General features: G+C 38.8%; 1 protein-coding gene across 7 annotated transcripts in view; it reads left to right on the top strand.

The window, feature by feature from the left end:
• The window catches only part of opn5 (opsin 5), a 104812-nt gene that overhangs the window by 8366 nt on the left and 80521 nt on the right, over positions 1-15925 (top strand). The window contains exons 3-4 of one of the 7 annotated variants that reach the window (XR_006092005.1): positions 14486-14542; positions 14638-15022. The exons of 3 other annotated variants lie outside the window; for them this stretch is intronic. The gene's annotated coding sequence lies outside the window, so the exon portion shown is untranslated. Of the gene's footprint in view, positions 1-19; positions 1152-1241; positions 1698-14485; positions 14543-14637; positions 15023-15925 lie in introns of those variants that run through there. 3 more of the 7 variants (XR_006092003.1, XR_006092007.1, XR_006092004.1) reach the window with 3 other exon arrangements.

A 15925-nucleotide genomic window follows, 5' to 3' on the forward strand; every position in this document is an offset into this window, starting at 1 on the left:
CTCTGCTCTCACACTGTAGGTCCCTGATGGTTTGTTCTAAGCTGTGGCTCAAAGGATAATGCCATGTCTAACTAACTAGAGGGAGGTGTCCAGGAGGCATCTTAATCAGATGCCCAAACCACCTCAGCTGGCTCCTTTTGATGCAAATGAGCAGCGGCTCTACTTGAAGCTCCCCCCGGATTTCTGAGCTCCACTGAGCTCGGCCACTTGTATCTGCAATCTAATTCTTTCAGTCACTACCCAAAGCTCATGACCATAGGTGCGGGTTGGGACATAGACTGACTGGTAAATTGAGAGCTTTGCCTTTTGGCTCAGCTTCCTCACCACAACGGTCTGGCACAACACCCGCATTACTGCTGATGCTGCACCGATCTGCCCGTCAATCTCATGCTCCATCTTACCCTAACTTGTGAACAAGACCCCGAGATACTTGAACCCTTCCACTTGGGGCAGCAACTCACACCCAACCCAGAGGGAGCAATCCACCTCTTTACAACAGAGCACCATGGCCTCAGAGTTGCTTGGAGTTGTTTACTCTCATCCTGGCCACTTCACATTCAGCTGCAAACTGTCCCAACCAAAAAATTAAGTCAAAAAAAACAGGAAGCAGATTGTCTACTCTGAAACATAGCAAAACAGTATATTTCATGCTGATAGAAAAAATAAGGGACATGAAGACAGTTTCATTCATTCTGCATGCAATAGAAGTAGCGATTTACTAACTTAATTTTTAGTATTAATTTGACTGTTACATGATACTAATACTGTATTATACTAATGCTTTAAGTGGCCAATGGAAAACTTGTTCAACTCATCTGGGCACCACCTCCTAGAAGTAACCTTTAATGTCAGGAGGAAACATTAAAGTTTGAATTTAATTCTCAATTTGGTCAATTAATCAGTCTCAAAACCGTGAGTTCTTGTCCCGACAGTGATCTCTTGTTTACTGCAGCTTAAAGAAACAATCAACCATTTTTAGGATAAATTAAGACATTTATTAATAGTGAAACATCTTGAGTATACATGATAAAACATAAGATAATAAAAAAGAATAATAAGGCCTATAAAAATAAAATAAAGAAAATTATTCAGCAAGAGTGGCTCAAAGTGTGTGACTCAAGGCTAATGTATTGCAACGGTGGATGCTGAGGGTAAGATACAAGAAATAATCTTTTTAAATTAAACATTATTCAACATCAACCCTTGATCAGAAAGACATGTTATTTCTTACTGTTGACAAGTTTCCTGGCTGTCGAGGTGTCGTCTTGGTCCAGCGTTGTTTTGGTGTAGAGTCACCAGTGGTGCTTGGCAGTGAAAGAACCCGGATCAAGCTGTGGACTGTGGGCACATCTTCGTGGGTGCAGCTGTGTGGAACACCGGTGAAAAGGAGTCAAGCCATTTCAGGCTGCTCTGAAAGAGTCTTTAGGCTGATTTAACTCCCAGTTTGCAGTACTTCTCTCATCAAGCAGGAAGAGATCCAGTTTCAAGCGTTGCTATCTGCTTCCAAACAACGTCTCAGTTTGAATGAAGAATTCAGGCTTTGGCTCACTTCGTAATCTTAGTTGAATGCCGAATGAAGTTTAATCTGACTACACTCAAATCTTGACTACCTCAAGGTAAAATACTGTACATGGAAACATGAGACTTAATGTAACAAATAAAACAAAAACAGCTAAATTGTTTCAATAAAATTAAAATACAAAGAAAAGAGACGTCTTAAGAAATTTCTTGAGTTCTGGAGTCCAGCTCAAAGAAAAATCTCTTTGAGACTGTTTGGAAAAAATGGGTGGAGTTTTGGATATGTTTTAAATGTTCTTGCCCCGAATTACTGATGAATATTCAATTTTTTTGTTTCAGGGACTTTTAAGATGTGGTTTACTTCGACTTTAGATGGCAAATTACTTCTTACACTGGTGAATTAAGTTTTAGTTGCAAACACAAATTCACACTTCAGTCACTATCTCTGAATATTTTATGTGCCATATGTTGTAAACCATTCAGACATTCAACATTATACATTCATTTTGTAATAAGTCCACTCTTCTATCAACCTATCAAACATTAACATTCATATCACTGCTTCTCAGGGTCTAGACATCCAACCTTCGTTGATTCAACTTTCTCAAACCATCTGCACTGAAATAAAAGTTTAATACTATAATGAAATGAAATAAAGTTTAGCAACACGTGATTAGATTACTTTCAGAAACATATTCAAATATAAATTCAACACAACTCTTAATTCATAATATAAAACATTCAATATTTCTATTGTTTAGTAATACAGAAAACCTGAAACCTGAAACTCCGATTCATTCTTTTAATACAACTACTTATGTAACTATTAAAATATCATTGTCTATGAGGTTGGTAGATCAAAAATCAAACATTTAGGTGATTTTAAAATACAATTGCATAGTTGCCAAACATTCATTAACTCTTAACATGAGGGAATTTAACTAGTCACTAGAGGGCAGTAGGGTGACATGTAGTAAAAAGGTAATAATATCAAAATTTAGTATCTCATTAGTAGATAATCACACAACTATCAAAGTTATACCATTCTTCATATATTTACATGACACATAACATTACATAACTTACATAATGCTTAGATATTTAATTTACATAAAATTCAGGTTTGGCTCATATTTGCAGGAAGACTCCAGGAATGTGTGTTTATGGCTTAGTCTTGTTAAAATAAAAGGAGGGCGTGCTCTGCCCATGTGTTGTGGTTATATGGTCCTTTCTCCCGGTTCAAATGACCCCAGAGGCTTTTAGTTCAGGCCATAATTCAGTTATTGGTCAGAAATGGTCTCTCAAGAGGTCTCTTCAATCCCCATTTTGTCACAGTGTTTAAGTTTTAGGTAATGTCCTGCTAACAGACACCCACACCCCAAGAGGTCAGTTGGGGGTCCAGGGGTGAGGTATTCTCCATGTCTCTCAGTTTGAAATTGAAAAAAAAGAGTTTTACCCATGGATTATCCATGAATCATACAAGATGTCCTACATACTCATCCCAGTAAAACTAAAATTCTAGGGGCCCAAAAGAAAAAATGTTCTAATGGCAGACAGTAATACTGAACAGTGAGACCATTTATTTACTTTGCACAAAAAAATTCCAACAACAATATTTATTTTAGCAGTCAAAGGGTACAGTTTACACACTATAACTAATATTTCTAAGTATAGTGTGTAAACCTAATATTTCAGTCAGTCATTGCATTTATTTAAATATGTTGTTTATTTCAGATAATTCAATATATTTGGGGGGGGGGGGGGTTGTTTATACATGAACACTACAGAAGAGGCCTGCACAAATGTTGTTGTTGTTGCATATAACTATATTCTAACTTGTTATTATGACATTAAGTTTTAAATAGTGTCATGCGTTCCAGCTGTTCGACAGTGCTCCGGGAGACAGAGCACCACAGAGGAGGAGGAGGAGGAGAGGTTTCTGTGTCAGGGTTTATCTCCTGACCTCATGAATGATGAGGAAGATAATAGTGAGGAAGGGGAGCTGCGTGGAGGTCCAAAGCTCCAGCATTCCGAACTGCACAGCTTTCAGCCTTATGCCAAAATCTCCAACTGCGCCTTCAAGAAAGCCCCCAGTACAGGGCTACTCATATGAAAAGAGTGTGTGCGTCTGTATCTGGAGTTTTTTTTTTTCCATATAGACACTAGATATATGCAACCCTTTTCTGAGCCGTGGCTAACTGTAGAAAGTGTACGCCCTATCACAGTCGTGGTTCATTTCTGACAGGGATGGGAAGTTTTAAATCTCCAGTTTCTTGCCATGCACAATGCGTGTCTGACTGTGAAAGTGTAATTCCAAGTGTCCAGCGATGGAGGTTTTCACCCAGTGCCAAGTTACTGTAACCAGCAGGGATGATACACAGCTGTTATCGTCCTCCTCCTCTTGAGTGTTGTAAACAGGGCTGGTCTCAGTTCACTTTCTGTATGGCCTCTGGATCTTCTTCCAATCTTGAATACTAAAAGACTTTTGTTCAGAGAAATGTCATATCAAATTGTCCAAAAATCTCATGAAAACACCCAAACCAACAATGAATTGAACCAACTAATTTATAAATTTTAACTATTAAAAACACATCACTGAGCCACACCGTTGCCCTGGATGACATCTTAATTACCATGAACACAAACAATAATTTACATGGCTTCAATCCCACATACCACTCCGGGGAATTCAAAGCAGAGCATCAAATATGTATCAGTCTGCAGCTGAAAACTAATGCACCATTAATTATTGTTTGAGTAACATTTGCCCCCTGCCTTTTTAAAAGATGAAGCTATATACACTATTTGTGACCTAATTTGAGTTTAGATCAGAGAAATTGACTTTTCATGGGATTTGCTTATTTATTTAATACTATGTTTTTGGATTCTGTTGTTCCAAGTGAGTTGCTCAATATTTTCTATTTTTTTGGCCAGGGTTTTTGAAAGAAAAACAAAATCCATTGTGCAAGATGTAGAGTATGCATACACCATGTATCATGCATCTCAGAATCTCTCCTGGGAGTTGTGCAGAAAGTTTGACTGGGACTATATTAATTTGAACCCCTGAGAAGGACATGAGAGTCATTTATGAAGTTTCCTGCATACACTCAGCAAGGACAGCTACTCCATGTAGTAATGTGGGGCATGTTTCATGACACAGTCAGGCTCTGACAGTTGTACTTTGGGTTCAACACACAAGCTATAGGCCTATCTGAAATGTTAGATACTGGAAGTAATTTGAAATTCAGTACTGCAGCACTCTACCATAGCCTTTGACTTAATTTTACAAGCCCTGTAAAGCATATAGGCCTGTATAGTATAGCACTGTGACGACAAGGAGTATAGACACCTCAAGAAGAGAATTCATAAGCAGAAAAATCTCCTTATGGGATTCAGCACTCTTGTGAAATCTGTCAGGATTTTAAAACTCCTAAAATCTGAACTCCTGAGGGTGTTTTGGTAATATGTCTCAGAGCATTCCCTCCTTCACCTGCCAATTGCTGTTCCCTGGGAGTTTCATCACAAGGATGGATGTCGTTTGAATGAAAGGTTGATGTTGCATTTTATTTGGGTTCTGCTGCGAGTTTCAATATCAGACAGTGCTCTCTAAGTTCACTGAGCTGTTAAAAAAATGCATTGGCTCTGAGCTGACCTGTGATTGAACCTCCGTAAGGCTCCATTAAAGGTGCTAAAGCAGACCAGAGCGACTAAAGCGTGCAGAAGAGACTTGAGCGGATTGAGCTAAATGCTTCCATGCATGCCGCACCAGATCTCCTGTGAATTGACAGCAGAGAATAAAACTTGTGTCAGCTGCTCCCAGCTAACCGCACCTTTAGAAGAAAATAGGACTCAAACGCATAGACTGGATGATGTGACACTGTGGTATGCTAAGAATCGTGCTATATATGAAACAATAAGCAATAAATGTTTCTTATTACTGGAGATAAATAGGCAGCTGGCTGGGCTGGCCCAGAAGTAGATACATATGAAGTTAGCTACAATAGTTAATTCACAGTGCTAATTTCTGTTTATTTTTAGTTGGGTTCTGAGCACTGCCAAAATGCGGGTGACCTAAACTTAAAACTGCCTGAATACATCCTGTGTAGACACACAAACCAAGCTCCCAGGAACAGTGCTGGGCTGTGAGGCCAATTTCACAATTTGGCCAGACCATGTAATTACAATTTCTGGGTCCGTCACGTGATGCACACTGGCCCAAAAAGCATTTTCCCCTTATACAATCATTGGAGAGAGAGTGGCTATAAAACAGTGAATACATTTTTCTAAGTGTCACAACCCCTACAAAATAATGTTTTGTTATCAGAGTTTGGTCCGATAATATTTGGAAAGTCTAAAAGAGCCACATGATGAAATTATTTGTGGTGGAGGTTTGCTGGCTTGTCCAGCGGAAGTCTCGGCCACATATGCTCAGAACCGTCTGGCTGGAGAAGAACTCTAGTGCGCATGCTCTATGGACCCAAAAACAGAGAGGCGTGAAGAAGCCTGTGGAAACACGGCAGCCTTTCTTTTGGCTTCATGCACTACTGAGCAACATTCTTTCCAGTTCACCTTAATACATCCATGACACAAAAGAAGCACTAGTTGCTGCTGCTGGTCTGCTAATGTGCTCATGCTACACCTTCTTCTTTGCGTGCCCCCAATCTCTCAAGTACAAAGTTAGCATAGTCAGAATGGTCACAATATATGAATAAGATCCACGTCGAAAAATTGTCCCTTTAATAGATTTTGCTTGTGTAGAAGCAATGTGTATGGAGTATGCTGCTACAGTTTATTATATTATATATTATTTATTTCTATTAGTTATGATAAAATTGTACTCAACAAAGTGCTGAGTGCTGACATCTCAGAATGTGTCAATATCACTGAAAATAGGTCCTATGGGGCAAGAAACAGGAGCCATCAGAGAGGTTGTAAACAGCCAATTTATTCAGACTATCTAAACCACTTCATTCAGTGTACAAGAACACCGTGAGTGCACACAACTAATGCTGTGGATGTGCAGCAGATCTAAGTTGAACCAGGAAGTCGATGTGTAAGCTGTGGTGGCCTTTTACAACTTACATTTTGGATTTTAATCTCATGTTGTTGCAATCTTTTTCTCTTCTAAATAAGTTTGACTAACCTGTTGCTTTGTTAATAACCTGAATGATCATCTGACTGATTAGATTAGACCTTTTTTTAGTAATGTCACCACATTCCGAAATCTCCAAAATTACTGATAGAAATGATGGTCAAGAAAAGAATCATCTCGAGTTATTTGGATTGTCTGGAGATGTCAGTAGCCCTCAACCTGAGATCGCGATCTAAAGTGAAACGTTATGTTAGCTAACTTCACTAATGCCAACTGATACAAACAGCGCTGCCAAGTCAGCTGAAGAGACTGTTGAAAACAAAGTATCCCTTCCACAGATAACGTTAGCTTTGAGTGATTTTTCAGTTTCTTCAGTCCACTAATTCTGTCCTGATATAGCCATTAATGCATCAGCTAGTTATTTTGTAAACTGAGAGTTCAATTCTACCTTAAAGCCATGAAAGATTAGGGCGGCTCTGATTGCCCAGTCTATTTTATATCACCAGAGCTGTACACGTTCACTCTGTCACTCTCCTTCCCTATTTATTTTGATGTCTGTTTCCCAAGTCCACACTAGAGGGTGACATGGCAGTGGATTTTCACTCCCGTCCCATCCCACTCCCAAAAAAATACTCCTGTCCACAAAAATGACTGTCCTGTCCCAGTCCCACAAGAATGGCTACTGTCCCATTCTGTTCCCACAAGAATCCCCAAAAAATGTCAGCCTCTAGCTGCAACCAACCTGCAACCAGCCACCAGAGCAGTTATGACAGTATAAAAAAGAATAAAAAAAGACAACAGAATTACTAGCATTATGTTCAAAATGAAGAAAATAATGTTTATTCATATTAGAACTGCATATTTATATATATAAAAAAACAGACCTATTGTTAATATGATTCCCGTCCCGCCCGCTCCCGTTGACTTTTTTTCTTGTCCGAAAAGTGAAATTGACTCCATCTCGCGGGAATCCCACAGGAACCCTGTACAAATACTGTACAATATCTGTACTGTACATTGCACTGTTCTCTCAACAGTGTTTCTGCAATCTCTGATTGCACGTCAACAAGACATCATATTCTTACTGCATCAGTTATAGGCCTTCATATCATTCCCAAATCATAATATACATTGGTTTACCTTAATAATCAAAATAATTTTTGCTGTTTTTATTTAATCTGAACATGTGTAATGTGTGGCACACTTGTCTTGCAAGCTCTTCTACTGATTCATATAAAAGGCCTACATGGTTGCTTTGTCCAACAATCACATTCACACTAACTCTATAATGATGCATGTTACTTATCCAGTCACTTCAGGCTAGTCTCCTCAGATTGAACCAAGCCTGTAAATTGGTGTTACATTGGTAACCATGGCAGGGATTGTCTAACACTTGCAGTTTTTTGTTCTGCAAAACAAAGTCCAGGACTTTAATGGTTTTAACAGAACCTGTTTTTTATTCTTTATCCAAAAACCTCAAGGCTAATTGTCTTATTATATTATTATATGCTATAATGTATGGTATACCATATAATTCAGATTAGTCATTTTTAGTTAATTTAGAGGAAGATAGAACCCAGTGTTTGCAGTTTGGTGGTTTGTTTAGAGCATTTGACCACTTTATAGCCTTAATTTTTGTAAATGAGCCTAGAAGAAGGCTCTATTTATTTGTCATTGTCAATGTTAGCCTATTCATTCATTTGAGCCTATTATTAGTAGAATATTAATGCATATAAAAAAATCAGCAGACTGTACACACACATTTACAACACATTGCAGCCACCTCTAAACATCCCTTAACACCCCTGGACCACCCCAGTTAAAAATTCCTAGAACTGCCTCTGTGTCCTGGTATTGTGCATGCAGGCTCAATATATATAATAGTATTATTATAATAGTATTATTTAATGAGAGCCTTAATGGAAATGAGCCATCGTAAATGTTAAAATGTGCTTTTCTTGCTATGACAAATGAAAATGTCTGCTGTGAAAAAGCTGCACTGTATGGACACATGATAAACACAAACATTTCGACTGCTTCAGGAAATTAGCTTCCATACATTGTGTTCACTGGATATAATTTCAGTCACAAAATATCATTTTACCTGTGTGAGAATGCTTATTCTGTAGTAGTTTCTAGTCTGTGGTGTATACAGTGTCTGAAAGAAGCTGCAGCAAGACTCTTTGACCCCAAACCACTCACTTTTCTTTGAATAGCTGAACATTTGCCTCTTTTTTTTGCTGCAAAACAAAAAGTAACAAATACAAACACCTTCAAGTGATAAACTTTACCACTGGATTTTAGTGAGAAAAACTACAGCAAGAACTAACAGCACTAACATTATTCTTATGTGCCTCAGGCTAAACTGTCAGACTGTCATTTTGTCCATTTCGTCTTTAACCAAATAGAAACAGGCAGCGTGTAAGTAATAAAAAGGATTTGCCTTGAGAAAAGGGTACTTTTGGATTGTTGTTGCGTGTCATAAGATGCAGCTGATCCCTGCTGCTTGAAGAAACACAAGACAGTCTCGTTTGTTTGCATCTTTTGCCCTGGGTGTAGTTTCAAGACAAATCCTTTCTCTCCATCTTTTAACCTTTCCAAAGTTGTGGCTGAACTCAAACTTCCATCAATTCTCCCAGTCTGCTCTGTGATTAACAACACCTGCAGGGTGCAAAACTGCACTGGTGATGTCTGGCCCCTTTTCTGCAATGGAAACGATATATCATTGACAGATTTTGGGAGTGACTTAAGAAAAAAACAAGAACATTCCATTTTTATCTTTTTCATCGTGACTTTAATTCTGTCAGACAGATGAAAACCACAGAGACAATCTTAGCAGGCTTCAGCAGCAGTTTGACTCCTCTTTTGGAAAATCTTGATCTAATTTTCAGCTAAATGACCTCTAAACTTTTAAAAAAAGCCTCACAAAATGTCTCTGAAAACATCAACAAATTTAACATGAAGTGGTGGGATCAGGTGATAATGAAATGCTGTTGTTAGGGACCAAGAGGCGAGACAATGAGCAAACAGAAGTTTTAGATGGAAGAATAGGTTTTTCTTTACCCCCAAAAATGTGAAAAACATTATAAAACAATAATTTAATAACTAGGCCTGTAAAATAGGTTTAACTGAACAAACTGACCTAACACCATGACACATAAGGGAACATATCAGTATATTATTTGGTTTGGCTTGTCCAAACCAAATAACACACAAGGGGGCAGACAAGATGGACACCAACTACAACTAAACACAAAGCAAAACTAACCAAACCCAGATCCCCCCCATGACAATGAGCTGGCTCCAGCATTTAAGACTGAATCCAACTGTCCGTACTTCACCTCTTGCAGATTCGTCGATTTTGCAGGTGCGTTCCCACAAAGTCAGCCAGTACTAAAAACTGTCCAAAACCACAATTCATCCAGTCCACAAGGGGCCTCAAGCAGACTTTCTGCAGACTTCCAGAGAGTCTGCTTGTGGTGCAGATTTAATTACTCACAATTCATTGTAGTATGGACGTGACATTGGAGTTTTTCCAATTGCCAACTAAAAAAACAAAAAGAACTTATTACAGCTGCAGGCAGTGAGGAACAGGTCATCACACCTCACATGTCGGAGGGAGTGGCAGCTGTTTGATCGCTACTAGAGGTCAGTTGACACAGCTCTGAATTTTCTGGATTATTGGACACTGTGTGAATGGGTAAAATATTATTTCCTGTGTGCAGTATGTGGTGCTGGAGATGACATATTGGAAATTGTGTATACATTTGATGAACTATGTATCATTTAGACTTTACTTCCTGTTGCCCGTAAGCAATTTTACACAAGTAAAATATTCATAAAATATGAATGCAGCAATATGTTTTCCCGAAGGCAGCTGACATGGATATACATTTTCATGAATAGTGGACATTGCATGTAGGAGATAACTATGACTTCCTGTGTTCACTATGTGGCACTAGACATGACCCACTAATTATATGTCATTTTTCTGTATATCATGTGTAGACCACCCCATGTAAACCTCATGTAAATCAGATGATATTTGTCACATAGGGCTGACTTCCTGTTGCCAGTAGACGGTACTACACATGTGGGTCATTAATGCAGCAATACATCTAGTGGAGGTCATCTGACATATATGTGCATTTTCGAGTCAATGTTGACATGTAGATGTGTTCAGGCCAGGAAATCAAGCATCAACGTACATTCAAGTTACAATAACTTCCTGTTTCATGGCAAAACATCGAAATTTGCTGCGTCACCATTATGCAACAGCATCAAATGAAAACTCAAAAGCTTTGCAATTTATCATCGCAGAAGTCTGTAGATGAAACCATACAAATTTGAAGTTGCTCTGTTTTTTTTTCAAGGAGGAGTTAAATTATGCCTGTACACGGACTGTAAATTCAAAATTGCTGGCTTCCTGTTGGGCATAGGGTATGGCTCTAAGAGGTTTTTTGTAAGTCTGGAGATGTTTCATCTTCATCTTCATTCATCTACGTCAAATTTAAAGGTGGGGCTTTGACTTTGAACATTGTTAGGGGGTGCTATTGAGCCAACTTGCCACACTCAAGCCAAAGACCCATATCAGACATGAATCTTCGCCACTTCTGATGCATGTGCAAAGTTTCCTGAGTTTTTGAGCACCCCTAACACCTCAAAGTGTGCAGTTGAATCAGTATAATAAAAATCCTAATAATAATTCCTTCAAATACAATATGGCCTTCTTTATGATACCTCCTCATTTCATTACAAAAACTTAAATAAGGTAGCAGCTGGCTGGAGGGAGATCTTCAGGGAACTGGAAGTTTCTGGTAAGAAAATTTGTTTTTGTTTGTTTTCTGCCTGGATGCTCAGCAGAGCTTGTTAACTAGCTAACGTTAGCTCGTTTTACAAAGTGGAGATGGTGGTATGATATAGTATGGTAACCATGATAGTGGTGTTGTGAATATGAATAGTTGTTGCTGTGCAACGTTTATTTACATCTGTCTGTACTCTGTACTGTGCAGCAGTAATATTTCTTTAATTTACTTATCACTATTTTACTAGACTGATCATTTACTGAACAAAGTATTCAACTGATGCTTGGACTAATTGTTTCAGTCATTCTGTATTTTTAGTCTAGTCCTCATTAGCATTCAACAAAATTCCTAAACATGTTATTAAGGAAAATTATATTATATAAGATAGTTGTCAATTGATAACTGTTTAATTTGATGAGAAAGAGATAAAAAAGAGAAAGATGACCAAAAAAGAGAAATAGACAAGATGTGCAATAATAATAATCACAAATATAAAAAGAAAAACACAAACACAGCACAATACAAGCACACAATTAAAAACCTTATAAAAGAAATTTACAAATAAATCATCCAAAAGGTAAAACAAGTGAAACTATTTAAAACTTGCACAACAGAGCTGTATTATATAAACAAATAAGACTAGTTGTTAGATAAAAATGTGTCTTTGTACTGGATTTAAAGGTTTTAAAAGCATCAACAGTGTCAGCAGACTGAATACTAACTGGAACACTAAGAAAAACCTATCTGCCATGGTGGCAGGGGCCCTGAAATTTTTTATCAGCCACAGACTACATTGACCCTGTATTTTGCAGGTGGCAGATGGTCATTCACTGACTGCAGGTTTTCACCCTCCCACAGCAGCCTGCATTCTGCATCACCAGGCCTTGTGAGGTTATGCAGAATACAGTCTGCTACAACCAGTGTGTCCATTTTCTCCACCGATGTGTATTGTACGCTGCCAGCATACCAAAGGCCTTCTCCACTGTCATGCGAGCTCCTGACAGCCTGTATTTATATATGGCTCTGTCCCGAGAGAGGTTTCATCCTCCAAAGGGTTTCAGTAGAAATTGCTTCAGGGGAAATGCTACATCAGCCATTATGACATGTGGCACTTCCCCTAGGAACGCAGCGTCTGGCAGGGGTGTTGGTGGTGGTACATGGAGGGTGTTGTTGTCCAGCCCCCTGCACAGGGCAGAGTTTCTAAACACAGCACCATTGCTGGTTCTGCAAATATCCCCTATTTGAGTAACCAGGAACCTATAGTTCGCATCCACAAGGGCCAGAAGTACAATTGATAAAGTCCCTTTGTAATTAAAAAAAAAACTTCCACTCCTAGGTGGAGCTGTGATTGCTACATGCTTCCCATCAAGTGCTCTAATGCAATTGGGAAATTGCCAATTCTCCCAGAAGCCCCTGGCCACCATAGCCCAGGTTTCTTCAGTTGATTGAAGGAGGAAGTGGTGCATCATGTGCTTTTCAATGTCCCTGGTGGTGTCCAGGATACAGTCTGATACTGTTTGCACTCTCACTCGGTAGGCATAGGTCATTGAATGCATGGAATCCCCTGATGCCATGTATCTGAAAAAGAGAGACCCAGGTTTAGTTGCATAGTCTTTGCTGTTGAATAATAATCTTTTTTTTCTTGAGAGATCCTGATCAATGCAGGAACAAGTCACGTTCAACAGAATAAGAAAAAATGTGCTAATCAGTGGATCAGAGGGGGGTGGTAGGAAGGAATGGAGACACCTGAAGTCCATGTGGTTTCTGCTGCCACATCTCAGGGAAAGATGGTAGGATTATTTTTAGTGTATGCAGCTGTGGAAAAAGTAGAGTAAGTAAAGTAAGATTTTTTACTTAAAGGTTCCCTCTAGACATGTTTTAAGATGTATGTAAAATACTCTACTTTGAATAATAATTTGTGACTGATTCAATTTTTCTACAAAAAAGTGAAATTATCTTGTTGAAATCCTTAAATTCCCCCTCGCTAAAATGTCCATAATCTAGAAATATGCAAATATATTTAATCTCAAAAGTTTAACTGCTGGACACAATTTTTTTGGACAATGCATTGATTAATTATTTTACTGTAACATATTGCGCCATACCATCTACATTTAATGCAGCACTTCTGAACAAAAAGTATTGCGGATTTAATAATAACACACAGGGTTCTTGGACTTTTACTGCACACATATGACTAAAACTTTTAACTTTAACTTATAATTTAAAACTTTTAAAATCAGAGAGGTGTTGCAGTGCCTCAGCTCCAGTCTCGAAGGGCTGCTGTAAGTTCTACAAACCAATTAGATGTCACTTTGCTGACATGAGTGTGTGTCTATTTTCAGTTCTAAAAGCAGACTCAACTAGGGAGATTTAGTGAGGACAGAGGAGGAGGAGGAGGAGGGAGGAGAAAGGTCTGGAGAGGTGGAAGTGAAAGATGAAGATGAGGACATGAGGAGAGTAGATATGAAAAGTGGGGAGAGAGCAGATAGGGAGAGGGAGGTGAGGGGAAATGGTGGGAGAGAGAAACAAGTGAGAGAGCAGAGAGATGAGAGAGAGAGGCCTCACTCCTACAATTCCAAAACAAGGAAGAAAGCAAATCAACCTCAGAAACCCTCTAACGAAGACCTCTATGAAATTCTTAAGGCACCTATTCAACCTGATGGCCCAGATGAAATGTTTTTGCTACGTTTACTGCCAGAGTTCAAGCAAGGGCCAATTGAAAGAACAGCTGTTGGCCACAATTTTAAATTGGGATAGCAACCAGGTTTTTCACCCTCCCACCCAAGCAAACCACTCCATCCCACCACACCACAGCCCTTACAACAACCCAAACAACACCACTTATGAATAACTAGCCTATCTTTGAATTGTATTCTCCTGTATTCTATGATGTATTCTTGTTGTTTATTACTGTATCTGAATGTATCTATTATTACAAGTTTTTTTGATCGGTTTAATTGCCCAAATTTACTGGAAGAATTTTGTCTGGGATAAATAAAAAATAATGCTCATTATCCAAAGCTTGTGTCTTTTCAATCTCCATTTTGCCTCATTTGGTTCTCTATAGGTGATCCATTGTTTGCATAGGTCCTGACCTACATAGGACAAGACCTCTTCTAATTGTGTAGCACTCATCCTGAAATAATTGTGGAATTTTTTGCTGTCAAATGCCAATTCCTGTACAAGGCTATAGAAATCCCCCTGCTGTTTTCTCACCAGGTTCAGAGGATAGACCCATTGTCTTGTCCTGCTGGAGGTTCTCTGCTGGAGGAGTGAAATAGCAGCCACTTTTCTTTTCCTCAACTGCTGCTGTCTGCAAAAGGCTCCTATTTCAAGACATCAACAACAAGGACAAAGTCGTCTTTTCAACAATATAATAACACCTCTACAGACACAACTACAAATCAGCAAGGTCTCAGCACTGATGTTCATTTCTTTGGTTGGGCCTCCTTTGGACCAGTGGGATCCAGAAAAATGTGTCAGGAAATGGGTGCGTAAAAGAAGGTCAGCTGATCACATAACCTGTTGACAACCACTTGGCGACAGTGGCAATGAAAAACTCCCCTTTAACAGGAAGAAAGAACAGAGCAGAACCAGGCTCTAGGTGAGCGACCATCTGCCTTGACCGGATGGCTCTAGCATTAAGAGACTTAACATTAGCTTGTTGGCTTGTTAGCTTGTTACCATTGGCTACCTAACATTATAACATATAAAAACACCAACTCATATGGGCAAGTAATGTTACATTCGCAATATAGTACCTAAAATAAGTTCCAGTTGCACTGGCACCAGTGTTACTCAAAGATATAACATTACCGTTATATAAATAAACTCTTATTATCTCGTTATAGTTAAGTGTATATCACTGCAACCGTGCATTATTCGAGCATGTTCAGTAGTGTAAATTGGAAGCTGGGCTTGCTTTTCACCACTAAAATAAATCACAAGATTGTGGTGTTTTTAAAACTTAAGTATAGTATTGTTTATAGTTGAAATAATCAATGTAGTTGGATTTTGGTTGCTTGATTCTAAGGTGGCACCCATCTATGGCTCCCAGGCATCATTTTGTGGCAGTCTTGAACAGCCTTGACCAACGTCAGCAATGGTGTTGAGGTTTGGGGAGAAGACAACCTTGTGTCTGTTCTTTCTGATGTCTGCTGCAATTTTGTGTGTGATAAAAATGTACAGTGGATTTTGGAACATCAAATACTTGAGCTGTGATGATACTCTATGAGCAAGCCAGTAAAGAAAAATCAGAAGCTCTAAGTGGTATCCCCAGCCTTGATCTCAGTGCAAGTGGAGAGTGGTGAGTAAAATATTGAAGACTGCTCTGGAAATTTGGAATGTTGGTTTGAGATCCTCACATTCATCCAGAAATATTTTCAACACTGGTATGTTTGTGTTCAGGGGGGTGTAAGTAGCCCTTGTCTATTTTAAAAATAATTGTAACAATAATAATACTAATGACAACAACAACAACAACAACTGACATCATCATCATCTGTGA

Source organism: Thunnus maccoyii, chromosome 17, assembly GCF_910596095.1.
Source record: "Thunnus maccoyii chromosome 17, fThuMac1.1, whole genome shotgun sequence".
Classification (NCBI taxonomy): Eukaryota; Metazoa; Chordata; class Actinopteri; order Scombriformes; family Scombridae; genus Thunnus; species Thunnus maccoyii.